Source organism: Octopus bimaculoides, chromosome 1 (assembly GCF_046866305.1).
Source record: "Octopus bimaculoides isolate indiv1 chromosome 1, ASM4686630v1, whole genome shotgun sequence".
In the NCBI taxonomy this organism is placed as follows: Eukaryota; Metazoa; Mollusca; class Cephalopoda; order Octopoda; family Octopodidae; genus Octopus; species Octopus bimaculoides.
This window is the reverse complement of record NC_142928.1, coordinates 3285567-3313104: the sequence shown is the minus strand read 5'-3', so window position 1 is coordinate 3313104 and position 27538 is coordinate 3285567. Positions and strand designations below refer to the sequence as shown.

At 38.3% G+C, this 27538-nt stretch overlaps 1 protein-coding gene across 8 annotated transcripts in view; it reads left to right on the top strand.

The window, feature by feature from the left end:
* The window catches only part of LOC106873416 (CUE domain-containing protein 1), a 188818-nt gene that overhangs the window by 89246 nt on the left and 72034 nt on the right, over positions 1 to 27538 (top strand). The window lies entirely within an intron of this gene.

The window sequence follows — 27538 nt, the reverse complement described above, 5'->3', positions numbered from 1 at the left end:
ACAAGTGTGGATGTATGTATTCATGTATATGCAGTTGTATGTATGCGTGTACATGTATGTAGATCTATATGTGCATGTATGTAGTGTATAGGTGTATGCATGCATGAGTATCCAGTTATGGGCATATTATGAATGTAGGTACAGGCATGGCCTGGTGGTGGTTAAAAGAGTCTGTTGCAATAAGGTGGCACCATTTTCAATAATGTGGCATGTCATCTTGGAGCGTCTTTTACTGCAGCCTGGTTGGAAAAGTATTTTCGATGTGTCTGGAGTCCTGCAGTAATGTATTCACCCAAGTAAAAGCATAGAGACATGAGGTTCTTTACCTCCAAAAACCTTATTCAAGCAAGTAATTAAGTCCCCTCATGTTGAACTGGTAACCATGTTAATTGGTAGCGGTGGCAGCATGACAAACAGTTTGAAAAGCATAACACAGCAGGCATATTAAATAGGCAATGCTATAATATTGTGAATGCTGTATTTGGGTCTTAGTTTTGGCTAAACCAGTGGTTCTCAGCTGGGGTTCTGTGTAACCCTGTGTTGTTAAAAATGATGTGCATTAACCCTTTAGTGTTCACATTATTCTGCCGTAATTAATGCTTTTTTATCCACATTATTTTGAACTAATCATGCATTATCTCGTCGCTATGAGATTTTGATGAGGTAGCTGTTAATTTTTAAAACGATATTGTAGGGTTAGTGTGAGAGACCAGATCTGGCCAGTTTGAATATAGAATAAGCAGAATACTTTTGGCCGGATATGGTCAGTTTAAATGCGAAAGGGTTAAACTGGTTCTTAACCATTTTTTTTACTTATGGATCCCTTTGGTTATAGTTTTACTCCAGTGGACCCCCGTAGCCAGTCGGATGTTTCAAAATTAGCTTTATAGGTACTTCCTTCAAAATTGCTATTTTGTTTTCAACTCATTCACTTGTGTAGGTGTGCAATAACATCCCCTGAGAGAACATGGTTCAGTGGTTAGAGTAATGTTGAACTATGTCAAGCATTAAAGAAAGAAACCTAGTTGTTCCTTGTGATAAATACATCTGGACCCCTAAAATACTAGTGTAAACCCCCACCCCAACCTAATTTATTACTTTGCTTGCATGAACGCCAAAAAACTGTATATGAACCTTACAGGAGGTTCTACAATACACAAAATATTTTAACAATTTTTTTAATACAATTCCTAATAATATTTAAGCATAAAAATTTTCTTCTATTCTTTTACTTGTTTCAGTCATTTGACTGTGGCCATGCTGAAGCACTGCCTTTAATCGAACAAATTGACCCCAGGACTTATTCTTTGTAAGCCTAGTACTTATCCTATCGGTCTCTTTTGCTGAACTGCTAAGTTACAGGGACGTAAACACACCAACATCGGTTGTCAGATGATGGTGAGGACACACACACATGACGTGCTAGTTTCAGTTTCCATCTACCAAATCCACTCCTAAGGCTTTGGTCAACCTGAGGCTATAGTAGAAGACACTTGCCCAAGGTGCCACACCGTGGGACTGAACCTGGAACCATGTGGTTGGGAAGCAAGCTTCTTACCACATGACCATGCCTAGGATTTTTTTAAACATCAAATAGCTACAAGATCCACCTGAGTAAAACTAGAATCAGTGGAATCCATAAGCAAAAAATTGTTGATAACCAGTGAGCCGGATTATAAATTGGTAACTTCCTACAGATCTTCTGTACTGTCTTCAAGTTCTTAAGGAGTGTGTGGTGTGTTTGTGTGTAGAGATTTCTACCTTCTTTAAAATATTTAGAGGAAGGAAAAATGTCAGACTGTTTTATTTTTAAGGTGTCATCTTGACACCTCATCATCACTATTTTTTTCATGTCTTACCAGTTCTACCCCAGCCACTCCCACCCTCTCTTCTATAATGTGAGTTACCTTGTAGCTCCAGTATAGCAAGAAACCTATTCTGTTCTGGCCACTTCCATCATGCTTTAACTCCTCATCTCCTTGTGTAAAAAAAGGTCACCAACTTGACTGCAGCCCTTCTCAGTTGAAGCTGGTCTTAGTCTTGCAAGCTACTTAATTATCCTCACTCGTGTTGAAGGGCATCCAACTGTAGAAACCCTGCCAAAGCAGATATTGGGGCACCATGCAATCTTCAGATCTACAGGGTCCTCTCAAACCATTCAACCCATGCCAGCATGGAATATGGACATTAAATAAGAATTGAACTCTGGTTATAGATTGTGGTTACTGTGAGATTTACCTTCTACTTTTTCATACTTGTATTCCAGCTAAATTACATGATTGGTGTCTGTGGTAGGGTTTGGAATTGGTGAAATGAACCATAAATCTATCAATCTAACCATTTAGTCACTGTGTTTGTCTTTTAAGGTTTCAAACCATTTTTATTTTCTTCTTTGTGTTCTTTTTCTTTTTCTCTTTTGAATTGGGCAACTATATTTATTTATCTCTTCCAGGAAGTAATTGAAGAACATTTCGGTGGTACATTTATTTGTGACTCCTATCTATTTATCATTAAAAAAAAAAAAAAAATAATACTAATCACTTGTTTTTAATGGTATCTTTTGTAACATGTGTCTCTTCTGGCAGGGAGAAAGAACTCTGCTTTTTCCTAACATCAATACACAAAAGATTTGGCAGTGATTAATGTTTTTAAATATTTAACAAGTAAATGTAGCTTAATGAGGGAGGGAAAGTTGAGAAGACTGGTAATGGATGTAGGCAAGGGGTACAAAATGAATAGCAAAATGTGATGGAGTGGGGAACTATATAGACTGGCTGGTTATTATAAAAACCAACATGTGCGTAAAATACTCTTAAAAATCTCTAAATAGAATGAATCTAAGAATCACATCTACAACACCAAATAGTGTGTAATTTTATCTAAATGGTTTTGGTTGGCTTTTCTCTCTATCTCTCTCTCCCTCCCTCTTTCTCTCCCTCTCTCTCTCTCCCTCCCTCTTTCTCTCCCTCTCTCTCCCTCTCTCCCTCTCTCTCTCTCTCTCTCCCTCTCTCTCTCTCTCTCCCCCCCCCTCTCTCTCTCCCTCCTACCATCAATATCAATTATTATTAATCTGTATACTTATTAATAACCACAAGACTATGTAATATTGATCACCTTTGACTACGAACAAGGTCATTTCTTACAGAGAAACATAGTTGGGATACAGCCGTGATTTATTTTACCGATATCTAGAGTTATGGAAGCCACAGTTGGTTCTGCTAGGATTTGATCAGAGGAGGACAAGGTCAAATACTTAAATAATATTTATTTGATGCAGGTATGAATGTGTGGTTAATAAGTTTGCTTCACATCATCATCATCATCGTTGTTATTTAACGTTTGCTTTCTATGCTAGCATGGGTTGGATAGTTTGACTGAGGGCAGGCAAGCCAGAAGGCTGCACCAGGCTCCAATCTGATCTGGCAGTGTTTTTACAGCTGAATGCCCTTCCCAATGCCAACCCCTTTGAGAATATAGTAGTTACTTTTTACGTGCCACTGGTGGAAGGACGCATAATCTTAGCCCGCGCCCTCTCTAAACCTGCCTTCCAACAGTGTCGTGTTAGTTTCTGTTCCAGCAGCCAGAGCTGACCAACTGTTTGGTGGTACGAGCCTTTGCGTGTTCTTCATTAAGCTTGGCTGTCACTTGCATGTGCATATGACCTGGTGGCAAGTACACTTTCGCTAAATGTTTTAAGGTGCCCATGTAGTTGTGAGCAGACAGAGACAACCTGTCAGTTGTCTCACCTTTGATCCAATGGAACATTGAGGATGTAACATCTAGAGCAGTTGTTCTCAACCAGGGGCCATTTGGACCCTTGGGTCATATAAAAGTTTTGGAGCGAAATGCTTTGCAGTATTTCGTCTGCCACTACATTTTGAGTTCAAATTCTGCCGAGGTTGACTTTGCCATTCATCCTTTTGCGGTTGATAAATTAAGTACCAGTTGTATACTGCAGTTAATCTAATTGACTGGCCCCCTCCCCCAAAATTTCAGGCCTTGTGCCTAGAGTAGAAAAGAATAGTATTTTGAGAGGCCCCTGAAAAAATTTTGCTTTAGAAGTATGTATTGGTACATATTGCAAGAAACAGCCGGGTTTCTTTCCCTAACATTTTACATAGTTCAACCTACACAAGTCAATGTGTGGGAAACAAAATAGAGATTTTGAAGGAAGTTTCTATGCAGGTAGTTTTTAAACATCAAATGTCTATGAGGTGGAGGTGGGGGTTCCACCAGAATACAACAATAATCAGAGGGGTCCATAGATAAGAAATGATTGAGAACCACTGATCTAGAGGAAGAGAGAGCTGCTCCAATGCTTTGCTGGTTCTTATTTTCCGCTGAGTAGGGCTGAAAGGCAGTGTGAAGTGGTGTGTTTTGTTCAAGGAGGCAATGCGCCACCTGGTCTAGGACTTGAACTCTCATGATCTTATGGCTGTGAGCCCAACTCCTTAACCACTGGGCCATGTGTCTTCTTCATTTACTGGCACTCAGAGGGTTCTAGTTGCCCTGATCAATGGAACAGCCTCCTCATGAAATTAGTGTGCAAGTGTCTGAGCACTCCACAGGTTGGTGTACCCTTAACATAGTTCTCAGGGAAAGTGCAGCACCCTAACCACTAGAAGATGCACCTTCACAGAGAGAAAGAGAGAGAGAGAGAGAGAGAGAGAGAGATATGAAATAACTTATTTCTAACAATGCAATTTAAAGAAGATAAAGCTATAAATAGTAGTGTATGGAATGTTGGATTAAAACCCATTGAATGATAAAAAAATAGGTTTTTTTTTTTTTTTTAGCCCAATATCCTATATGCTATTATTTATAGCCTTAACTACTTTGAGTTCCACTGTTAAAAATAAGTTACTTCCTTTCATCAAGATTCCATGTTAATTTATATTTCCATACACCAGCTTTAATAATGACAGATATTTCACTAAATTCTACATTATTTTCTGGAACAAAGGCAGTATATCTCAACAGAGATGTGATGACTAAAGGGAGAAACTTGTTTAAATTCATTGTATTGCATTGTATCTCTGTTCAGATTTGATTTATAAATATGAATTATTGAGAGAGAGAGAGAGAGAGAGAGAGAGAGAGAGGTGTGTGCGTGTATTTATAGCAAGCTCTGATTCACATGCAAGAATGTGTATGTGTGTGATCATAGTGGTAAAAAGTCTGGCGAATATAAGGAACAATAATTAGTATATATCAGTTACTAGAATACTGTTATTAGTAGCGTGTTTTAATTCTAGTATTGCTGTAGTTCTATTTTGTCTGCTGAACTTTTAGACTCAGCCAAAGCTATTAACGATTTTCTCTCTTTGTTTTTTTTTTTGTTAATGTTTCTACCACTGTTCATGATTACCCATCAATTATTTACTTAGCCAATGGGCCTAATTACTTTCAGCTGGCAAATAGGTTTTTTATTCTTCAATAAATCCCATTCCTTGACCAAATAAACTGAAATGTACATCATCATCATCACACTACCATCATCATGATCACCATGATGATGATGATGATGATGGCCTCCTCCCCATCATCATCTCAACCACCTCCATCATCATCATCGTCATTACCACCATTATTGTCATCTTGATATCAACTAACACCACCACCACCACCATCATGATCAGTGGTTCTCAACCATTTTTTGCCTGTGAACTCCTTTTCCTATTTTTACTCAACTGGACCCCCCATAGCCATTTGATGTTTAAAAGAAAATCCTATTTATATAGTTAAATATTATTAGAGATTGTATAGAAAATTGTTAGAATATTTTGTGTATTTTAGAAGTGTAACCAATTTATTGCACAAGAATTTTAACAAATTCTTATGTGGACCACTAAGGGTTGTGTGGACCCCAATTGAGAACCACTGGTCATGATCATCATGTTGATGCCAACCACCACCACCACCACCATTGTTATCATTACCAGCCTATGTTGGGTGGGTTGTCAGAGTCTGCATCGTCTTTCACTTTCACAGCAGCAGATAAAACTGGTTGAATTTGATGATGTGCATTGTGCATGTCCTGCAGAGTGTGGACTGGATATATTTTATCAAACCACTAGCATATCCTAGAGTGTATGTTTCTTCAAGTGAGAAGAGGTAACCCCCCCCCCCCCCTCTATCCTGTGTCAGTTCTTATTTTGAGTTACTACCTGTTTAGACCTGTAGCTCAAGATGTAATTTCCAGGGGTTACATCACGATCATACTTTCTATTTTGTCAAGTTTTCCATGGTTGGATGCCCTTGCTTTCACCAACCACTTTACGCAGTGTGCTAGATGTAATTTGTTATGCTGCCAGCCCAGGAAAGACTGTCTTATGTTAGGATTTCTTCTTTGCTGTAGGAGTGGATTCAAGTCAATGAGTAACGACCAACTACACTGCTGTCTGGATAATATCATCTGTAGAAGGCATACCATAACAAATGTCATGTGTATCAATGTCGGAGTTCTGCTGTAGCACAGGGAGCCTCACATCAGAGGGAACCTCACATCAGAGGGAACCTCACATCAGAGGGAACCTCACATCCCCTGTGCATTCCACGAGGCCACCGTTTGTGTCCCCTCACAATTCCTGTCGTGCACTGTTAACAATGTCTGATAAGGGAGATTACTCCCTATTTATAAAACCTGTACCACATCTCAGAATATCATACATGTGAGGAGGATGACAGTTTCCTTCAGCAATATCTATGTAGCCATCTGTCTTTCTAGCCATGTATCTATCCATTCATCTAGCCATCTCTCTTACTGTTGTCTCTCTGTACACACACACACACACACACGTATTTAGATAACCTTTTAAACTTTGATATATAATGGCAACTTTAATTCAAGGGTCCCTTTTGTGTGTGTGTGTGTGTGTGTGTGTGTGTGTGAATGTTGAAACTTGTGGAAGCAAAAGAGAAATTACAGGAAGAACCATCCAACTCGTGCCTGAACCCTGACATTAGTAACACACAAACAAAACCCACTAAACTAATTCACATGCTGCCAAGACTAAATCAAGTGTCCAGTTTCCAACTTCATTCTACTTACATTCGAATGCCCTTAAGCACCACAGCTAGCTCTTTTCCTTCTCTACAGAAGTCAATACTCCAAACAATATGGAGCAGTTACACCTGCAATTTGAAACCAGTTTATTTGGAAATTTGGGAAGCTAATTAGAACCTACACCAGTGTCGCATAACCAGCCCACTCAAAAGTACCTTGGATCGTAGGGCGACATGCCATGCTTGAGGAGACCTATTGAGTCAAGTACATCAACATCAATATCAAATGGAAATTGTAGTTGTGACCCCCATGCCAGTAGCACGTAAAAAGCACCATCCGAACGTGGCTGATACCAGTGCAGCTTTGACTGGCTTCCATGCCGGAAGCACCCACCACACTCTCGGAGTGGTTGGCGTTAGGAAGAGCGTCCAGCTGTAGAAACCTTGCCTGATCAGATTGGGGCCTGGTGCAGCCTCCTGGCTTCTCAGACCCCAGTCGAACTGTCCAACCCATGCCAGCATGGAAAACGGACGTTAAACGATGACGACGATGATGGCAGTTGAGGTGGAAAGTCTTGGGTTTTTAAGCCTGCAACTGGATTCAGCAATTCCTTTACAGTTACCTGGATTTAATGAGAGGTGGGCAATGGTTCGTGAATTGGAGATGGAAGCAGAGAATACTTAATCAAAGATGGCAAACACCTGCGAGAGGAAGACCAAAGCTAAGTGCAAAGAACAAACGCTCAGTAACTGATGCTACATAGTTAGTGGTTACAGCTGCATTTACTTTGGTGGCCACATTTACATTGGGTGGTGGTGGTGGTGGTGGTGGGGAAGCATGATGCATTTCAAAAGAACACAAAACATTTCCTAGTTGTCTCAATGCTGCTTCCCTGCTTTCCTTGAAGGAGAGATTCTGTTGGAAGATGCCAAAATTGTGATCTCCAGTCAACAGCTAATGAAAGGAGTGCCCTGCACTGAAGGCTGGTATGAAGTATTTACATATCAGAACAGCTGCTAGAGAATGCTGTCTGGGAACAAGTGGTCCATTTCTGTTATCATCTGTGACCAACCAGTCCTATATCACAGCTACTTCTAAGCAACAATAAGTTATTGTCCTTCAGACATTGATGAGAGAACTTTTTAATTCGACTTTAAGTATCATCTTTTGCTGGTGTTGTAATAACTTTTGCTTTGAGAAATCCACTTTCAAATATTTTTTCAGCTTATTAATGTATTTTCATTAATTGCTTTCTAGACCATTAGACCATCTTTTAAAACTTTAAACTCTAATTTAGAACAATGGCGCCAAAATTATTTGGATCTCGATTAATTCCTCTCTCCTCCCCTATTTCTATTCTATTAATTAAAAACCAGCCTCGTGAATAGCAGTCTGAACTACACTCTGCAAGATAACAACTCAAATAAAATTCAATTGAGTAACAATTAATTTCACGATCCATTCCAAATGCTATTAATCACCGAATAACCCCACCCTCACCCCACTTCTTTAAGATGAAGAAAATCACTCATTTAGATGATGTTCATTTAATGTCATACAATTCTTCGTCAAGTAATTATCTATAAAACTGTGACCTTCTTCAACTTCAATAGTTTGGGCTGGACACAACCATTATTTTCAGTCATGTTGCTTCCAGTTTGTCTGTCTGTCTGTCTGTCTGTTGGATATTTCAGTGGCATATTGGTAATGAAACACCAGTGGTAATAATTAATCAATTTTTACTCCATGAATTCATTAATTTTTATGTCTGTTTTTCTGTGCTAGCTTGGACTAGATGAAGAAGATATTGCTTTACATGCATTGTTTTATGTCCTTCTTATTGCTAGCCCATACCTGTTTTTTCAACCATTTTCCCAATTACAAAGATGGCAAATAATTTGTTGTCAGAAGAACTAACAACTTTACTGCTTCTTACTCAGATTTTGGAAGGTGAGTAAATGTGTAGACACACATGCAGGCATGTGATAGGCTTCTTTCAGTTTCTACCTACCAAATGCACTGACAAGGCTTTGGTCAGCTAAGGACTGTAGAAGACATATGCTGAAGGTGTTGTGCAGTGACTGAATGCGAAGCCATGTGGTTGGAAAGTGAACTTGACTATGCAGCCTTGCCTGTGCTTCTCTGCCTCCCCCTCTCTCATATATATACATATGTACACACACACACACATATATAGCACAGTCTGTAAAGTGGTTGGCATTAGGGAGGGCATCCAGCTGTAGCAACCATACCAAACCAGACTGGAGCCTGGTGCAGCTCTCCAGTTTGCCAGCTCTAGTCAAAACGGCCAACCCATGCCAGCATGGACAACAGATGTTAAATGACGATGATGATAATGATATAAACTAGTTGAGTCACTTAGTTATGCTCAGGTACTGGAGTTTAGGTCTTCAGGAGGTTGGAGCAAAAGGGATAATTCTTCTCCTGAACGTTAGCAGCTGGCATCTATCCATCTTGTGCAAGGTCTGTTGTACCAAATGAGATCATTTGAAAGCAGGAGCTGTAGATATTATTTCAACCATTATAGAAATCAAGTCCAATTCATAGAGCATAACTGAATATTTTTATAAGTGGAAACAAATTTAGATGGAAAACAGAGAAAGATCAGGTTCTACTGCCTGTGGTTGTGAAACTGCATGCTAACCTTTTGAAAATGGGATTTTTAAATGAGGCCTAATAACTACATTGTTACAATATACAATATCTATATAGTGTTACACAAGAGAGATAAACGAGTGTGTTTGTGATTGGTGGGGAGAGAAGATAGTAACAATTAGCATGAAATGGAGAAAGGAAAAATTCAACCATTCCATTACAACCTCATCTTTCCTTTTGAATCCAGTCTGATTTAACCCAGGGGGTCTTTGGTGGACCTGGAGTTGTGTGCAAATTTGAGGAAACAGTCATTCAGAAATGGAGGTGATGTTTTAAGACTAACAGATAAATATTGATTTCAAATTTTGAGTGTGAGGCCAACTATTTTGAGGGAGGGGATAAATTGATTCCATCAACAACCCCAGCATTTGACCCTGAAAAAATGAAAGGCAATGTTGACCTTTGAAGGATTTGAATTCATAACATAAAGACCAATGAAATACTGCTAAGCATTTTGCCCAGTGTGCTTCCGATTCTGCCTGCTTGCTGCCTTGCAGATAAATATTAACACTCATAATGTAAGTATGATGCTGTTAAAATTAAGATGATAATATGTTTTTGTTTAGTGTAATCCTTATGCTTTCTAAGAACATTAGTTTTGATTACTGCATATAGAATACTAACTGTTCGGCTTAACTACTTAACTACCACTTACGTCAATATCCTCATTATTATTATAGCACTCGATTAAACATCTGCAGTATAAAAGATCAACACAGTTTATAATAGTTGTAATCACCCCTGTACATGTACTTTGCCTCTTTGCCATACCCCCTGAAATGCCATCTCACTTTCCATTCCCAGCGGGTGTGGGCACCCCAGGTTGGGAGCCCCTGTTTTAGTTCAATGGGTATTATTAAAATTGGTTGCTAAGTGACTGGTTTATAATTAGCCTAATGACTAACTAACTTCATTGTGTAAGATATCAAATGTAGATGAATGACATTTAACAAAGAACTTGACAAAACTTTGTCAGTTTTTCTCCTCCATATTTAAGGAATTATTTATCATTGGAAGAATTGTACTGGAAGTTTGTATTGAATGTAGAAGTTGATATTTAGAGTGAGTGATCTTAGGTGAGTTTTCACACACTTAAGTACAACAAATGTCATTCTGCAATGAACGGACTGTTGAAATTTGAATAGAGAATGTCACAAGTAAAATAAAGCAAGGACAAGTTGTTTAAGAAATGATTTAGTATTTGGATTGTTGATATATGGCGCTCACGTAATCGCACTCTGAGACTGTCTGATGTGATTGGCAACTGGCCTTATTTGTTTCATAGAAATATGTGTTGATAAAATATTTGTTCAAAGGCAGAGACATACCTGTGTGATTGAGAAGCTTGCTTCACTAACGTGGGGTTTCCAGTTCAGTCCCACTGCTTGGCACTTTGGTCATACACTTTCCAATATAGCTCTGGGCCAACCAATGTCTTATGAGTGAATTGGGTTCACAGAAACTGTGTGGAAGCCCATATATGTGTATGTTTGTGTTTCTTTCTGTTTGTATCCACCCTTCCCATCATTTGACAACTGTGTAAGTTCGTTTACATCCCTGTGACTTAACGACTCAGCAAAAGAGACTGATAGAATATGTACCAGACTTGAAGCATTACTACTGGAGTGGACTTGACTGAACCTTTCAAGGTAGTGCCCCAGCTTAGCCACAACCCAATGACTGAAGCAAGTAAAAAACAGATTGCTGCCCTGTCAGTGGCTTTGCCTCACGTCCAGCATTGACTTGGAATTTATAGGCCTTTTATGTTTGGCCCTTTTGATTGCAACCCTTTTTGAGACCAACCCTGAGATGTGCCCCTCTTTTTTTTCAATAGAAACCTCTTGTTTTTAAGTGATCTGCTTTTATAACATTCTTTTACTTGTTTCAGTCATGTGACTGTGCCCATGCTGGAGCACCGCCTTTAGTCGAGCAAATCGACCCCAGGACTTATTCTTTGGAAGCCTAGTACTTATTCTATCGGTCACTTTTGCCGAACCACTAAGTTACAGGGACGTAAACACACCAGCATCGGTTGTCAAGCGATGTTGGTGTGGCACAAACACGGACACACAAACATATATATATATATATATATATATATATATATACATGTATACGACGGGCTTCTTTCAGTTTCCGTCTACCAAATCCACTCACAAGGCTTTGGTTGGCCCGAGGCTATAGTAGAAGACACTTGCCTAAGGTGTCACGCAGTGGAACTGAATCCGGAACCATGTGGTTGGTAACTACTTACCACACAGTCACTCCTGTATAAAGATACATATATATATATGTATATATATATATATATATATATATATATACACACACACACACGACGGGTTTCTTTCAGTTTCTGTCTACCAAATCCACTCACAAGGCTCTTGTTGGTCCAAGGTTATAGTAGAAGACACTTGCCCAAGGTGCCACACAGTGGAACTGAACCCGGAACCATGTGGTTCGTAAGCAAGCTACTTACCACACAGCCACTCCTACGCCTATAGAGCAAAGATGTTTTGATAAATTCTGTGTTATTTTCAAAATTTATTGAACAAAAGGCAGTGTATTTCATCAGAAAAATGGTAATGAAAGGGTTAATGATTTTTCTGAAGATGGGCACAGGCATGGCTGTGTGGTAAGAAGTTTGCTTCCAGACCACATGGTTCTGGGTTCAGTCCCACTGTAAGTGTCTTCTACTATAGCCGTAGGCCAATCAAAGCCTTGTGAGTGGATTTAGTAGATGGAAACTGAAAGAAGCTCATCATGTGTGCGCGCGTGTCTCCCTACCACCCGTTTAGCAACTGGTGTTGGTGTTTACATCCCTGTAACTTAGCAATTTGGCAAAAGAGACCAATAAAATAAGTGTGTGTGTGTGTGTGTGACCCTTGCCACTGCTTAATAACTGGTGTTTGTGTGTTTACATCCCCATAACTTAGAGGTTCAGCAAAAGAGACCAATAGAATAAGTACCAGGCTTTACAAAAATTAGTACTGGAGTTGATTTGTTCAACTAAAATTCTTCAAGGCAGTGCCCCAACATGGCCACAGTCCGATGACTATAACAAGTAAAAGACAAAAAAATGCCCCAGTATATCTACATACAAAACTTTTTCCATCTAAACACATCTCATTTGATGGCATATAAGACTCACTCTTCTCTCCAAAAATGTCTCAAAAAATTTCCCATGGTCCTACATGTGAAGTGGAACCCATATGCTAATATTGCATACTTTAACCCATTAAGTCCCAGAGTTCTTAAATTTCTGAATATTACATTTAAATTTTTACACATGATTGAAAATAGGTTAAAATGAAAAAATTAATTATTAAAAATCCTTTACTTCAAGTAGAAATGGAAATATTTAATGTCCTATAAATAGGATACTGAGACAATGTGGTATAGCTTATTTAATAGTAAAGATTGTTTGCCAACATAACATGGCAGTCCTGGTTTAGGATTAATGTTGCTGTAATTTAGCCCCAGGCCTGGTTCAGGACGAATGTAGCTGTAATATAGTCAGCTAGAGATACAACACAGATCGTGTCGTATCTCCAGCTGGCTATATGACATGATCTGTGTCCTTTTATTTTCAAACAAGGGAATCTAGCACCTCCACTCAGCTCTAAACAATATCTGTATTGCGATTTCCAGGTTATTTTCCTTCATCAGCACAGAATAATTGTTCGGCTGCCAAGTTCCCGTTCGAAATATATAGTTTTCAAAGTGACAACTAGTCACTGATTTATAAATTAGAAAATTACTATTACAGTAACATTCATCCTAAACCAGGACTGCCATGTTATGTTGGCAAACAATCTTTACTCCAAAGTACTGTTGCTGAATATCTCTTGTGAGATTTACAAATAGTAATTTTCTAGCTTATTTAATGTTTTCATTTAGTGTCCTATTTATAGGAGAGTGGGACTTAATGGGTTTTAATGCACTAAACACATTTCACTGAATTAGTTCTGCTGAAATTGAGGTGTGTCTTAACCCCATGACAACAGTTTTTTATTAGGTAACTAGGTTGCTCTGACGGTAATCCTCTCAGTTGAAATCAGCAATTAGCACATGACAATGGTTTGGCATATATTTAGGTCAACCGCTTTAACCCTTTCGTTACCAACCGTGCTTGATCATTCTGCCCCCTTGTGGGCGGCGGAATGATCAAGAGGGACATTGAAGAAAAGTGGGGCAATAATAGGGTGACCAAAATGGGGTGATGGATGTAATCCCCCCACCCCCTCAAAATGCTGAGTGGGGGGGGGGGCACTAGGAATGTGGCTTGAGTGTCAAGGGGGCAGCAGCCCGAAGAAGTTTGGGAACCACTGCTCTAAATCAAGAATAAAGTTATGCTTATAAAGTAATTTGTCAAAATACCGCTTTGTTGGACTCGACCTCTTTAAACTACCTCCAAAGTTGCAGTTGTAGCTGATAACCTCTACCCTCTCCCCATTCGAACTTCTATTCTTCTTGTCTTTTTTTTCCCAGCTCTATGAGAGTGTGGTATTCTATCTAATTGTAGAAAAGCTTTTAATTTATGAAAGAGACAAGCCAGTACATTACAACACCCTCAAAGGTGGTGGATTAAAAAAAAATAAAGACAAATTAAGTCATGAAATGCCAGTAATGAGTGTAGAACACAAAATTCTTGTGTACAGGGTAGGGTGAAGTCACAAATGAGAACATTCCATTAAGTGTAATTCTATGACTTGACTTGTCTCTGAAGCTGAGATTGTCGTTTAGCCCCAAGAAGTCAACCATGATTGAGCTGATGTATGATTAAAGTTGTTTCAGATGTGGCCTTGGCAATATTTATCTTAGACGACTTTATGTAATGCATCTTTCTTATTAAAACAGAAAAAAAAAATGATTTGCTTGCTATATCTAGCAGGTCCTGAGAACATGTAGTATAGCTCCTTACTGGTTTATATAAAGGGTAGACAAGGGAAATAACTTTAAATTTGTAGCAGCTGTGTTGTTTGGCAGGAAGTAAGGGGGCAAGGCCTAGATATATATATATATATGTATATGTATGTACATGATGATTCACTCAATTATGAAGTCTATTTCGAAATATGTTAAGTTGTTTCGAACAGGATATAATTATGGAAGGAAATGGAGGTGTATATCTATTGAAGTGGTTGAATGTAGTCCAAGTGTGTGTGTGTGTGTGTGTGTGAGAGAGGGATAGTGGGAGGTAATACTATTAAACTGCCTCAACCATCTTCTCATTGTAACAGTGAGAATTTCGTAATATTCCAACTGTTTCTGAATGGCATGGCATGGTTGGGTTGGTAGAGGAAAGGGTGTAGTTGTTGTTGTTGTTGTTGTTTAATCCCGAGTCATTTCTGATCCAGCTATAATCAAAGGCATTCCAGCCAGGACCATCCTACTTAGTTTTCAACATACTGTACCCCAGTTTATATAATGTAGCGTACCCTTTTTTCTAAATTGTGGAGAGTGATTTGGTTGTTATTTCTAGCAGGTTGAGTGACTTTGTAGAGGCTCTTTTGTCAGCTCACAGTTTTGTCTGTTTTTATTTGAAATTCTGCTGTCGGTACTTTTGCTTTTTCATCTTTTTGGGACCAATAAAACTAAAACCCCAGTAATCTCATCATTACATGTGCATCCATGTCACATAATGGTTGTAAACAAGCATCCCCACCATACAAGCGGTGTTGTTCATTTTTCAGTCTTTTGTGAAACATGTTTGGCCATGGGGAAATATTACCTTGCTTGGAAAGAGGTGAGTGTTGGTGACAGGAAGAGCATCCAACCATAAAAAAATTTGGCTCAACAAATTCTGTCTAATCTGTGCAAGCATCAAAAAATGGGTGTTAAAACAATGAAGATTATGATATATATGAAAGGTGTGTTTCACTTTCTGTCTACCGAACCTACTCGCAAGGCTTTGGCCAGTCTGGGGTTATAGGAGATGTCAGTTGCCCAAGGTGTCATGCTGTGAGAATGAACCCAAGAACATGCAGTTTGGAAGCAAATTGCTTAATCACACATCCACACCTGTACCTGCTTCGGCTGACTCTACTCCTGCCTATGGAAACTTGCAGTTAATATCTCAATGGTTGTATTGGAGGTGGCTAAATTCTCTCTTTTATTCTGTGACTCTGGTCGTGTGTTACTGTTGTAAACTGGTGAGGTATTAAGACTGCTGCAGAATCTGGTGAGTCATTTGTAAGAGAATCTTTGAAAACAAAATCAGTCATTCAGGTATGATTGAGTTTCATATTGACTTTGATTTGACCACGAAATGAGAGAGGCCAACACTGAAGACAAAATCAATTCTAAGTAGATAATATATTCTCAATATTGATCTCCTGCTATAAGCAATGAAACACTGTACCAAACTTGTGTTTCAAATAATTGTCGACACATTATTTATTATGACTTATTATTAGCATTCGAGAAATAAATATCAATAGTATCTGAATCTTTATGGAGTATTTGGGTCATGGTCATCATCATCATCATCATTTAATGTCCATGTAAATAGCCTCCATTGCATCTCCAACACCATATGCTTCTCTCTCTCTCTCTCTCTCTCTCTGTCTCTCGGACTGTCTCTCTATCTTTCGTGTAACTCTCTCCCCTTCTTTACCCCCCTCTCTTATTGGGGTAGCCAAGTATCTTCTCTATAGTCAGACAACTATCTCTGTCCCTCTATTATACTCTCTCACTGTCACTCCCCTCAGTTCCAATCCCTCTCTCAGCTGAGACGTCTTTGTCTTGCAAGCTACTTGATGCCCCCCCCCCACCACTGGTGTCATGTTAAAAGCACCTGTGCTGGTGCTACATGAAAAGCCCCCCCCCCCCCAGTACACTCTGGGAAGTGGTTGGCATTAGGAAGGGCATTCAGACATAGAAACCATTCCAAAACAGACAAAAGGAACCTGGTGTAGCTCTCCAGCCTGGCCAGTTCTTGTCAAACTGTCCAACCCATGCCATTCAAGAAAACGGATACCAAATGATGGTGTTCCATGCTGGCATAGACTAAATGGTTTGATAGAACCCAGAGGATCCAAGGACTGCATCATGTCCCAGTGACTGCTATGGCATGACTTTTCTATCACCAGATGCCCTTCCTAATGCCAACCACAGTAGAACTGAAATAACTGAATGAATTAGTTATTAGGTTTATCCAAGTTGCAAGTTCAAATCCATTGTTTATGTTTCCTGGTGTTCCTGAACAGAACACATTCATGTATATTGCCTAGTTATTGATACAAAGTTTTGAGTTCAATCCCACAATGTAACATCTTGCCCAAGTGTCTTGTATCATAGACTTGAGTCAAACAGTGTTGTGAGTGAAATTAAATGTAAACTACAGAACTAGTTGGTGGGGCAGTGTGTTGTCCTGGGGAGCAAAACACTCCATTTCATGTTGCTCCCATCCACTTAGCTGTAAATCAGTCACCCAGCAGAGGCTAGCATCCTGTTCAATGGGGCTTTTGCGATATCAGAGTAAAATAGTAAATAAAGGGGTCCGTAGGAAACGCAAAAAAAAATGGTTAAGAGCCATTGCTGTAGACCTCTCCAACCCATACTGGAATAGGGAAAAAGTGGACAATAAAATGTTGCTGGTGCTGTTGTGTAGCCATGTCTGTCTGTTTGTCTAGCTTCTTGCTTGTTATTTAAAATTGAAGAAACTGTTAATTATGTACCAGTTTTCTTAAGTTCCACGCAGAAAATTCCCTCTGTGATTCCACATAAATATTTTTAGAACTGGATGCATAATTGTTACTTCCCCCCCAAAATAGTAATCAAAGACATTTCTTCTTCTGGTAAATGCTTTTGGTCTCAATGCCAAACTTATAAATAGAGTTCTATTAATGTCGTGGCAGACACAACACATTAATATTTCAACTGAACACTTCTATTATATTTGGCTACATCACAGCCTGTGTCAAGATTTCATACTTGTGTTAATAAGTGTGTTTATACAAGGCCATTTGTGACAATCATGTTGAATACTATAACTGTCGATTGTTGGCAACTAGAAATATATCTCACCAATCTGTGTACTCATATCTACAGCTATGACCTATATTCTTGTGTACTCCACTCCTTTAACACTTTGTTACCATTTCACTCTTGAAATCCTCCACTTTTGTTTCAATTAATTTTGAAAATACCGAACATTTAGTATAGTAAAAATAACTTTATTAATTGCTAATCTGGTGTTTGGAACTTGAATTAACATGAAATTTTGTGGGAAAGTTCTTAGATCATGCAAAACAAGAAGCTTATAACGTAGAAGCAAGGATGGTCTTAAGTGGGTTGGTATTAAAAGGGTCAAACTACAGGTCAGACTGTTAAACCTCTTATCTTTTATCCTTTACTTATTTCAGTCATTTGACTGTGGCCATGCTGGAGCAGTGCCTTGAAGAACTTTTTGTCAAATGAATTGACCCCAGGACTTTTTAAAGCTTGGTACTTGTTCTATCATTCTCTTTCGCTGAATTGCTCAGTTATGGAGATCTAAACATACCAACACCAGTTGTCAAGTACAGACACATGGGGACACGCATGCACACACACACACACACATGATGGGCTTCTTTCAGTTTTTGTTCACGAAACGTGTTCACAAGGTTTAAGTCAGCCCAAGGCTATAGTAGAAGAAAGACACTTGCCCAAGGTGGTATGCAGGGGACTGAACTCGGAATCATGTGGTTGGGGAGCAAACTGTTACCACACAGCCATGCCTGCACCTACAACTACACCAAAGTTTTTTTTGCCCCCCTTCCCTATTTCCACCTTAATTAAATTTACCTTTCTATTCTTTCACCTCTATTTCTCTACATCTGATTCCTTTCTGCCAGTTTCAGTTTCATTTTCAATCTAGGTTTCCACTAAAAGTTTTCCTTTGTGCTGGATTTTTTATTCATATTTATCTTCCTTTACCTTTCACCAAATGAGTCATGTTCCCTATTCTGTACCTTCTGCAGAGATGTTGCTTTGGTCTCCAAGGGGTTCTATACATACATATATACACTTACAGTGTCATATAAATGTATGTGTTCGTCTTGCGTGTGTATTTGTATTTTTGTACTTATGTGTATGTATATATGTATATTTAGGTATGTGTTTGCATGTATTCATCTTAACATAAAACCTGACTCAGGCTGATTATGAAGGATCATCATATGCATATGGATATCCATTGAGTTGTACATCCACAGCACATGCAGTCCAGAAAGCTCTTGTGTGTGTGTGTGTGTGTGTGTGTGTGTGTGTGTGCTCACTCGCTCATCTAGCTAGTTAGATAGATAGAAAGGTAACAAGTTGAAAATAGAAAAAAAACTTTTAAATAAAAAAAAAATCTATATATGTATAAAAATAAGCAGAATGTTGATGGATCTATATTTTGTTTACATATAAACAAAAATTACCCCCCCCCCCCCAAAAAAAAAAAATTATTGGGTCTATCCTGACGCTTGATAATTGAAATCCTGTTTATGGTTAGAGTGCACAAGAAGTAGATATAAATTTAGGTTATTGATTTTTGTTTTTATTTATTTACTTACTTTTTTTGACATAAGGCATTCTTTGGTGTATTTTCTTTTGAACATCCTTGTTAAAAGTGCAACAGCATAAATCTATAAATTGAATAACCAGACTTCATTGTAATCGAACATTTCAACCAACCACTGCTTGGAGGATTTTATTTTGGAATCAGGCTTTTGCTGTAAATTTCATGCCTGACAATAAAAATTCTTGTAATTTCTGCAGGTGTCAAGTTTATAGCCGGTGCGTTAGCTTTGGTGAAATTATTTGTTGTATGTGTTGATGTTGGTGTCATGTAAAAAAAAAAAACACTGGTGCTGATGCTGCATAGAAAAAACTGCTAATGGTCCTACGTGAAAAAGCACTGGTGCTGGTGCCACATAAACAAAGCATTGGTGCTGGTGCCACATTAAAAGCATTGGTGCTGGTATTACATGAAAAACACTCAGTGCACTCTATAAAGTGGTTGGTGTTAGAAGGGACATCCAGCTGTAGAAACCCTGCCAAAACAGACAAGGAAACCTGGTGTGGCTTCTGTCAAACCATCCAACCCATGCCAGCATGAAAAGCAGATGTTAAATGATGATGATGATGTTGGGCATGTAGGAGTAAGGCTGAACTGTAAGGAGGAGATGAAACTTATATTCGAATGTGGTCATAATTTTGAAGGAAAAAGGAGGGGAGAGCTTGTTGATTTGAAAGTATTTCAATTAATTGAAATGCTAAATTTCAGTCAGCCAGATGATTAGCATTGTCAACCTTAGATAATTAATTATGGGGAACACGGATAAATTAATTCTTTTTGTTTTAAGTGTGGTTTGGACTGTTGGGTTGGTAGGAATGGAAAATGTCTTAGAAGTTGATGGATTTTGTTTGATGTGTGGAATGTTCTGATAAGGTGGAATAATTGGTATTTTATGAACAGTGTAATGAGGACACAGTTTGTTTAATTCCATGGAGGGAATGGTAACACACTTTGACAAAGTATGTCACTATTCCATCCATGGAATTTGGCAAATTCCATGGCTAGAATGGTGAGACACTTTGTCGAATTCCATGGCTGGAATGGTGAGACACTTTGTCAAGCTCCATGGATGGAACAGTGATATACTTTGCCAAACTTCATGGATGGAATGGTGACATACACTGTAAGAATGGGACATTGACATTCACTGCCAAATTCCATGAATGGAACATTGACACTTGAATTTCTTGGATATTAAAATGTAGTACCATCTGTCAGTGACAACCACAAAAAGTCACAGCCATGCAAGAAAAATATTCTTTAGAGAATGTAACTGTGTCATTGCTTCAGTTGACCGATACTTCTCTAAGTGAGCCAATTAATTTTAATTAAAATTATACCTGTTCTGATGAGAGAAAAACACATACACCATTAACTTAATGATTAATCACGATCAAGAAAGATAGACAATAACTTTAAAATATAATTAAAATAAATTGAAAATAAATTGTGGGCTTGCAGTGGGGGAGTGGTATTTTTTTGTCTTCTCTCTACGGATATAATTTTAATTAATTAAGATTCTTGGATTCACCACATTATGTTAGCACTCACTTTACTGTTTGGTTTTCATGCAGAAGGCATTCTAGAGTATTTCCCATGCTTTTCTCTGTTAAGTGTATAGAGTGGCAGAAGGGTCATCATTAGTCTCTTTGTTATTGGTCATTTTATTGTTGGTTAATTAGTTATTAGTCAATTAGCTGTTGAAGGCCTAGTGATCAGGCCCACTTCAGGAATTGAGTGCATAATCATAAGGCCAGGTGTTTGTACTCAACTGTAACTGAATACCAGAAGTGCTGGTGTAGCTGGCTCTCCTTCCAGCTGTTACATCTTGGCTTTTTTGTTGGGTCAAAAGTGGAAGGACTGAGAAAACATCTATAGCTGCTTGCAATTACATTGGCACCTAAAAGCAATTAGTAAAAGCATGGTACATGCTACCAAGTCATACTTGCTCACAAATGAGGACCATGGTTGTTTTTTTTTTTTTGTGCACAGCATATTCAAATTGGTTGTTCTAATGTAGCAAGATTGTTGGCAGGGAGCTGACAGAATCGTTAGCACGCCAGGCGAAATGCTTAGCGGTATTTTATCTGCTGTTACGTTCTGAGTTCAAATTCCACTGAGGTCGACTTTGCCTTTCGTCCGTTCAGGGTCGATAAATTAAGTACCAGTTACGCACTGGGGGCGATGTAATTGACTTAATCCCTTGGTCTGTCCTTGTTTGTCCCCTCTATGTTTAGCCCCTTGTGGGCAGTAAAGAAATAAGATTGTTGGCTCTGATTTCAGACAAAACAACTATGGTAGCTGTTTTGGCAAAATAAAAGGAATTACTGCTAAATGGTCCCATCATTATCATCACTGTCATTGCTTTTAACATCCACTTTTCCATGCTTTCATGGGTCAGGCAGGTTATTGAAGTGGATTTTCTACAGTTGGATGTCCTTCCTGTCTCCAACCCTCACCTGTTTCCAAGCAAGATAATTCTCCATAGCCAAACGTGTTTTTATAGAATTTTTTTTTTTTACGTGCTACCTGCACGGGAGCCAGTCTGGTGGCACTGGCAATGACCACACTTGAGTGCTGCTGGACTGGCTCCTGTGTAGGTAGCACGTAAAAACCACCTTTTGAGCGTAGTCGTTGCCAGAACCACCTGACTGGCCCTCATGCTGGTGGCACGTAAAATCACCCACTAAACTCTTGCAGTGGTTGGCGTTAGGAAGGGCATCCAGCTGTAGAAACTTTGCCAGATCAGATTGATCTTGGTGCAGCCTTCTGGCTCACCAGTCCTCAGTCAAACTGTCCAACCCATGCCAGCATGGAAAGTGGATGTTAACTGACGATGATGATGATTGAAAATACAGTGATACCTCACAGTACAAGTTTAATTCGTTCCATGACCAAGCTCATCTTATGATTTACTCGTTTTACCAATCAATTTTCCCCATTGAAATTAACTAAAATATAATTAATCCATTCCAGCTCCCAAAAACCACAAGTTGAAGAGCTTGTTGATGACATTTCCTAGTCAAGTGTATCTTGTACCTGTGTGGTAATAAGTTTGCTTACTAACTACATGGTTCCAGGTTCAGCCCCACTGTGTGGCACCTTGGGCAAGTGTCTTCTACTATAACCTCAGGCTGACCAAAGTCTTGTGAGTGGGTTTGATTGACAGAAACTGAAAGAAGCCCATGTGCGTGTGTGTGTTTGTGTATCCCACCACCGCTTGGTGTTTGTTTGTGGATGTCCCTGTAACTTAGTGGTTTGGCAAAAGAGAGTGATAGAATAAGTAGATTGAATCATTTGACAAAGAATTCTTCAAGGTGGTGCCCCAGCATGACCACAGTGTAATGGTTGAAACAAGTAAAAAAGAAGATACATTAGCTAATGTGTAAGAGTATTTGGCTCATGATCAGAAGTTGTGAGTTCGATTCCTAGTGGGGTATTGTGTCCTTGAGCAAGACACTTTATTTCATGTTGCTCCAGTCCAATCAGCTGGCAAAAATGAGTTGGACCTGTAATTTAAAGGTTCTGCTTGCTTTGTCACATTCTATGTCAGGCTGAATCTCCCTGAGAGCTAAATTAAGGGCGTGCGTATCTGTGGAGTGCTCAGCCACTTGCACGTTAATTTCACAAGCAGGCTGTTCTGTTGATCGGATCAACTGGAACCTTTGTCGTAACTGGTGGAGTGCCAGCGTAGCTAATGTAATCATAGATATAGTGTTTCAAAGCGGAAAAGAAAAATGAACAAAAAACAAAAAGCAGTACTACTTGGTTAGACTAGAATGCCTTTAATCATGGGACATGTTTAATCAGGGCTGATCTTGAGTTAAGCATCAATCTATGATTTGGTTATTGAGTCTCTTTATCATGGATTTAACACAACGTTTGTGACACTGTGCGATATGGTTTTAAGTCAGTGGTCTGACATAGATTCAGCCCTGTAACGATTTGGTTCATCAGGGTTAATTAATATTAACCCTTTTGTTACTGTATTTCTGTTGAGATGCTCTGTTTCTTTCAATTACTTTAAATATCACAAAGAATTTAGTAAAACAACTTAGTCATCATTAAGCTAGTGTTAGGAACATAAATTGTGACTAAGGTTTGGTGGAAGATTTTAATTCAAAACTTTTGAAAACAAGACATTTGTACTCAGAGCCAGAGCTGGTTTCAGTTGGGTTGCCGATGAAAGGGTCAAATTTGTACTCAGAGCCAGAGCTGGTTTCAGTTGGGTTGCCGATGAAAGGGTCAAGATTGATTAAGGCAACAAGCTGACAGAATTGTTAGCATGCTGGGCAAAATGCTTCTTTTTTTTTTTTTCATTTTGGCTGTTTTTTCATTCTGAGTTCAAATGCCACCAATGTCAACTTTACTTTTCATCCTTTTGGGGTCAATGAAATAATGCACCAGTTGAGCACTGAGGTCAATGTATTCGACTTCCTGCCTCCCCTGAAAATTGCTGGCCTTGTGCCAAAATTTGAAACTAATATTTAATCTTGATTACAAAACTAATGCTTTTTTCTTCCAGTTTTCTGTATTTCAAAAGCAAACACCCTATGTCTATATAAGGCTAAATGGTCTCTTAAAATTTAGCTTAAATAAATGGAATTTGTCCTTGTTAGAGAAAAAGAAAGTGGGGTGGACCATTTTCCTTAGTTCCTTATAGACATTATTACCTTTCATGTTTGATTATAATAAAAAAAAAGAAAAAAGAAATTAACATTTTATTAATGCCAAAATTTAGCGTTGCAGCCAACTGTAGTTTTCAAATATATTAATTCCATTTTTAATCTATTCTTTTTAAAAGTATTGAATTATTATATGCCAAATATCTGCTAATTACTCCGTCTGGAATTAAATCACGTTTATATTAATGATAGCTTATCTTATTTGTAATCTTAACAACAAATTAATAATAATAATAATAATAATAATAATAATAATAATAATAATAATAATAATATATAAAAAAGGCTGAAATTTCTGTTACCATTTTTTGCTGTTGTTGTTTCTACTCACATTTAAGAAAGAAATGAATTGGCATTTTATTTTGTGGCACCGTGCCACTTTACGAAGCCTCTTATAATTAGACTTATAATGAAATGCATCTGTTCGTTGATTTTCTTTTTTTTTAATTTATCTATTTTTTTTTTTAAGAACAAGTTACTTTCTAAAATGTTTGCCTCATATTGATTGGAAATGGAGTTTTAAATTTGTGATTAATAGTTGATCAATATTTTATGAATTATTTCCAAAGAGTTCCCACCATTGAAATAAGCCAGCAATTATAATTAGCCTCTTAGATTTATGGAGTTTGGATAATACAGAGCTCTGTGTGATTTTTCTTCTTTTTTTCTCTGGTTTTACGAGAAAATTATAAGTTGGTATCACTTGTGAAATGGTATATATGTATATATATATGCCATAGTCACTACTGCTGATTGTTCTACCACTACTTGCAACAACTCCTGACATTTCATTTCATGTATATAGTTCCCTAATGAGGGCTCTTGTATCCCTTTCAAATGAGTGTGGAGAGAGATGATAGAGAAAAGCACTAATTACTTTAACCCTTTCGATAACAACCTGGCTGAAACTGTCTCTGGCTCTGTAGTACAAATGTCTTGTTTTCATAAGTTCTGAATTAAAATCTTCCATCAAACCTTAGTCACAGTTTATGTTCCTAACACTAGCTTAATGATAATTAAGTTATTTTACTAAATTCTTTGTTATATTCAAAGTAATTGAAAGAAACACAGAACATCTCAAAATAAATACAGTAACGAAAGGGCTAAGGTCTAAGGGGAAAAAATGCCATTTGATTTTGAGAATGCTATGTTGATGTCAGACAAACATCTGTTGTCTACTGATCAGGTTACATAAAATATGATCTAATTAAAGGCTTAACTGATGACGTAAAAGTTATTGGGTAACTACATGTGACCAGTGCAAGATTGTTCTTACTAAATGTTTATCTTTTACTTGTTTTAGTCATTAGACTGTGGCCATGCTGGAGCACCACCTTGAAGAATTTTAGTCAAAATCAACCCCAGTGCTTGTATCTTTTTTTTTTTTTAAAGCCTGATACTCATTCTGACAGTCTCTTTTGCTGAACTGCTAAGTTAAGGTTACTTAAAGTCACCAACACCAATTGTCAAGTAGTGGTGGTATGATGGGCTTCTTTCGGATTCTGTCTACTAAATCCATGTACAAGGCCCAAAGCTACTATAGAAGGTACCTTCCACTTGCTCAGGGTGTCATGTAGTGGGACTGAACTTGGAACAATGTGATTGGGAAGCAAACTTTTTACCACACAGCCACACCTGCACATATATATGTTTAGCATTTCTTTTGATTTCATTGGAAGTGGATATTTTATATCGTTTCATTATTTTGGTACAAAGTATACATTTGTGGCAGAGATGAATATGATTTTGTGATGTTCATACATTTCTCGAAAAAAAAAAAAATCATCCTACTTTTTGCTCACCTGCAACATGAATGTTTTAAAACTACAAAAACAGCAAAACCACCACCATGAAACAAATAGATGAGTGAAGGAAGGTTTCAATTACTCAGTAGGATTAAACCTGTTTTTCCTGTTCCAAATTCAGACATTATCCATTGAACTGTATTGATATTTCTCATTGATGAAGCTTTCATCTAACCTTGTATTGTTAGCTCCACAAACTATTGATGATTTCCATCAACAACGAGAACAGATCTCCCTTCCTAAATTGTTGACATAACTAACCAGCATGGTGTTTCAGTGTTCAAATCTAACCAATATTGATTTTCGTCTTTTATCAGACATGGCTGTGTGGATAAGAAGTTTTCTTTGTAAACCAAATGGTTTAGGGTTCATTCCCAAAGCATGACTCTGCGGGCAGGTTTCTTTTGCTATGGCTCTGGGCACATCTGGAAAATTTGCTGTAAATCACCTCTAGCTGAACAGTTATTCTATGCTGATGAAGGGAAATAACCTGGAAATTGCGATACACAGATATTGTTTTGAGCTGAGTGGGGGTGCTAAATTCCCTTGTTTGAAAATATAAGGACACAGATCGTGTCGTATAGCCAGCTGGAGATGATGTCTCCTGGGGATAAATTACAGCAACATTCGTCCTAAACCTGGACTGCCATGTTATGTTGGCAAACAATCTTTACTATAAAGTACTGTTGCTGAATATCTCTTGTTGTGAGATTTAAAAATAGTAATTTTCTAAGTAAATATTTTTGTTGTGGGAAAATTTGCCATAGGGGGCATACAAGCAGACTGTAAACTTGGTAACTCATTTTAAAGAAATTACCTTTCTCTAATTGGTAAGTTAGTTGATGAAGTTGTCTAATCTTTAGCACCCTGTAGGTGCATAATGTCACCATATAAGATTCCTCCCTTGTAGTAACAGGGCAGTGGCAGGGGAAACAATTTGAGTTGAAGAAAAAGAACAATAGAAGAACCATTTCCCACAATCAACAGACACACTTGCCCAATCCCAGGCAAAATCAATGTCATCAATGTCCCCATTGTGACTTCATAGTAAAATCCATTCCGGGACTCAAATAACATTCACACATCCAGCTTCTTAGTCTCTCTCTCTTCCTCTCCACAGAGTGAAACATAAAAGAATACCTAAAAGGGGAATAAAAATGTCAGAATTTAATTTTTACCTAATTTTCTTTAAAGGAAGACCCCTACATCTGTCCCCTCTATACTGTAACTCTTTCAGCTGGCACAAGGTCTCACTACCTCAGTACTTACTCCCCACTCTCATTCGAGGAGTTCTTGTCTTGCAAGATATCTGGTGACCCTGTTGGTGCTGATGTCACGTAAAAAGCACCCAGCACACTCTGTAAAGTAGTTTGTGTCAGGGAATCCAGCTGTAGAAGCTATGCCAGAACCGACTATGGAACTTCGTACAGCTCCTTGCCTTGCCCAGCTCTTGTCAAACTGTCCAACCCATGCCAGCATAGAAAATGGACGTTAAATGACGATGACGATGATGAGTATCGGCATCATCATTTAGCATCACTCTTTTATGTTGACATAAATTGGACGGCTTGACAGATTGGAGGACTGCATCTGCATTGTGTTCCAATGTTTACTTTGGCATGTTTTTCATGGTTGGTTACCTTTTCAAATACCAACCCCTTTACTGAGTGTACAGAGAGTTTTTTTTTGTGTGTGTGTGTGGCACTATCAGTATTGAGGTCACCATTTCGCTCACCAGACTAAGAACCCCTATCACTGAATGGTGCTAGTGTAGAGAACAAGGTAGCTTTATGTTAGGTAACAAAAGGTTAGA